The sequence below is a fragment of the Choloepus didactylus genome, chromosome 3 (assembly GCF_015220235.1).
Source record: "Choloepus didactylus isolate mChoDid1 chromosome 3, mChoDid1.pri, whole genome shotgun sequence".
Taxonomy (NCBI): Eukaryota; Metazoa; Chordata; class Mammalia; order Pilosa; family Megalonychidae; genus Choloepus; species Choloepus didactylus.
This window is the reverse complement of record NC_051309.1, coordinates 181334413-181338275: the sequence shown is the minus strand read 5'-3', so window position 1 is coordinate 181338275 and position 3863 is coordinate 181334413.

Below are 3863 nucleotides of genomic sequence, written 5' to 3'. Positions count from 1 at the left end.
GGCACTACAGAAAGTCTTTATAATTACCTTACATAAATTAGTGATTGGTTATAGAGTAGCTTAATTCAGCCAAAGTCGGGTTCATTTGGTGTCTTCTTTTTTGTGATTCAGCTCCATAGCAAGATAGAGATAGCATAAGAGCATTTATATGCAGATGGTCACTGTCTTGGATGCTATAGAAACAAAACCTAAGACAGGTATCAAAAGCAAATGATTTGGAGGAATTGTGGAAGATAGTGCAATAGGAAGCTCCAGGAATCAATCCTTCTTCCAGGACCACTATTAAGCAGACAGGAACTATCTGAATCAACTATTTCAAAACTCTGGAGTCCAGTAGAAAACTGTGAAGCATTCTGGAAAGAGCAGGAGGAAGAGGCTGATAAATTCTAGTAAATGCCAGTGAATTTCTTGCTCTGTGCAGCAGTTACCGTGGCCCACCCCCATCTCTCATGGCAGGCATTAATAAGGTCTGGCCCCTGGTACCAGAGTCTATAAAAAACTAGTTCCCTAAGATCCAGGGAGGAGGGGTGCAGTCTGATTATTGATCACTGCTTTTGATCAGTTACTTTGGATTGCTGGAGGACTGGCTCTGAGGGTGCCATTGCTCCAACCCACTTGACAAGGGCAACAGTGAAATTATAGAGTATGTTTCCTCGGAGCTGCAGAGGACAATTAAAGGGTCCAGCAAGTGCTGAGTCAAGAAAGTGCAGCTTTTGGGAGTAACGGAAGAAGCTCCTAGCAGCCCTTCCTTGTTCCTCTTTCAGCCCCTCCCCAGGGAAATTTGGAGGTGAGTGGCACTCCCTTTAGAATCTCTGACTTTGTCCTGGCTAGGAAAGATTGACTTGGGAATCTTGGGAAACTCCTCTCTGGCATGCTCCCCTCCAACAATTTGCCCTTCAGGCAAAGTAGCTTGAGACAATTAAAGCCTTGCAAGAAACAATTGAGACAGGCTAACTGGGGAAGAGGTTTACATGCTTTAAGTCCTGCAGTGGAACACCCAGGAGAGGGAGCAAGTCTGTTTCTTGGGAAGTGAAAGGGGCATTCAAATTCCAATGAACAGGGGAACTCTTAAGGCCACTAGTAAGCACAAGCCCAGGACAAGATTCAAACTCAGAAAAGACAGGGAGGAACTTACACTTTGTATCCATTAACTGATGAATGGATAAGCAAAATGTGATATACACAATGGAATATTTTTTTACCTGTAAAAATATGATTGTCTGATATGTGTGACAACATGGATGAACCTTGAAGACATCATATTGAGTGAAATAAGCCAGACAAAAACAAAAACAAAAACAAAAAAAACAAATATTGCATGATCTCACCGATTTGAAACAATCAGAATAAGCAAACTTATAGAGTCCAGATCTAGAATACAGTTTACCAGGGGATAGTGTGGGGGTAGGGAATAGGGAGTTAATGCTTACATTGTAGAGAGTTTCTATTTGAGGTAACAGAAGATTTTGATAATGGAAGGTGGGCAATGGCAGCACAAGATTGAGAATGTGTAATCAACACCACTGAATTATATATCTGAATGTGGTGGAAAGGGGAAATTTGGGGTTGTATATATGTTACTAGAGTAAAAATTTTAAAATTCCATGGTACTGCATAACACAAGCAGTGAACCCTAAGTTAAATCATGGATTATAGTTAATAGTACAATTATAAAAATGTGCTTTCATCAATTGTAACAAACGTACCACACCAGTGCAAGCGGTTAATAAGGTGGTATTTGGGAACCCTGTATTTTATGCAGGATTATTCTGCAAACACAGAACTTCTCTAATAAAAAAAGAACACAATTTATTGGAGAAGAGCTTTTCAAGGAAAAAAATTTCAAGGGAGCGAACAAAGCAAGATGTGGAAGGGAACAAGATAAACAGAATGTACCCTCAAGACTAGCATTGGCCTGATCAATGGGGTAGTGATAGGGCTGTAAAGCTTGAATTATACCAAACATGAATCCCACAATAAGTCAAGGTGTTTGAACTTTTGTTTCTTTTATCAGTTAGATATCAACTATACTGGGGGTGAAAATCCTAACCTCCCAGAAGTGTCTACAACATGGTTGATCCAGTCACACAAGTGAAGTTCTTCTGAGGTGTTTATGGGATTAAACTGTTAGCCACGGCACTTGCAACCACTGAGGCACACACTGGGAAATGGGAACTTGACAGAACATCAACGGTGTCAGTAACAGTCCACCACTTGCATTACATTAAATTCACTATGTCTGTTCCTGTCTTCCTGGTTGTTCACAGTTTTTTTTTTTTTTTTTGGTGGAGGGATGGTGTTGGGAATTGAATCATATGCCCCATAGAAAACATGTTGAAGTCCCAAGCCCTGGTCCTGGGATGTGAACCTAATTGTAAATAGGATCTTTGAAGTTGTAATTAGTTAAGGTGTGCCAAAACTGAATGAAGACAGACCTTAAATTAATATGGCTGAAGTCCTCATAAGCAAAAGAAATTGGACATGAAGAGGAGCCAGAAGCTGGATGTCAATGGAACTCAGAAGAGAAAGGAAAAGATGCCTCCATGTGCATTGCCAAGTGACAGAAAGGCAAAGGAATTCCAAAGATTTCCTGTCAGCCAGGAGACACCAACCTTAGAAGGAAGCAAGTCTTTTAGCCTGGAAACAATAAGCAATAAATGCCTGTTAATAGGCCAGCCCTTTGTATGATATTAGTTTTAGCAGCTGAGAAACTAAAGCAAAGGGTATAGTTGGATAAACTATGTTATGGTTGTTCCTGAGGCCATAACTTATAATCATCATCTCTCTTCTATACCACTCATTTTATATTTCCCTCACCCTTGACTAGAACTTGTACTGATTAGGTGGCTCTTCTGGTGTAATGACCCAGACCCACGTTCTTGGGAGGTCTGAACCCCTGGTTTCCTTGCCTTCCAGGGTTGTTGTAATTGCACATTTACATTTAACACTGCACACAGAAATAGTAAATGATGACCCAGTTGATTATATAAATGCCAAACATAATTCTCTCTGCTGCATCCAGAAGCAGCAGTGGTTCTGCATCCTCATGACAGGCAGCTTATTTACCTCTCTCAGTACTGTAACTCTTTTTCTGTGCCTTCCAGTTTACTGGCTTGAAGAGCCCAAATGAATCAGGCACTATCCACTGATTTAAAATGATTGTGACTCTGTGTCCCTTGGTGGAAATGCCCTCTTTCTGGGAACCAGGCCTTATAATTAGATTTTAAGGTTGAGGGATAGAAGTACATATTTCCCCAAGGAGTTAATGGAAGTGAGTACCACTACTTGTACACCTTATTTTCTACACTCATGTATTTCACCTATGGGGGACAAAAAATGATACTGTGACCATGGGCTTAAGGTGTACCCCATATCCTAAACAATAGCACCCCATTCTTCATGGTATCATTCACCAAATACTCCCTCAGCTGTGTCTTCAAGAGTCCTTTCTACTACTCTACTAAGCCAGCTATTTTGGTGTAATGTATTTTATAATAGGACTATTACCATGTTTACATGGCCACAACTATACTATTGGCATGAGATGATGTTCTGTGGGATCCCATGTCAGTATTTCACTTACTCTGTGAGTACTTGAATAGTAACACTGGGTGAGTTACTGCAGATAAATGCTTACTCATACTCAGAACAAATATCAATCCTGTTCAGGATGAGTCATTGTCATCTTCTGGATGAAAAGGTTTCAGTGAAGCCAACTTGCCACAAGAGAGCTGACTGGTTCTTTTTAGAGATAGTACACCAGGGATTCAACATCAGTATCTCCTACTGGGAAGACAAAAATGTTCAGCAGAGACATTGACTAGATCAGAATTTGTGAGAGGCACTCATGCAGTGGGGCTCAT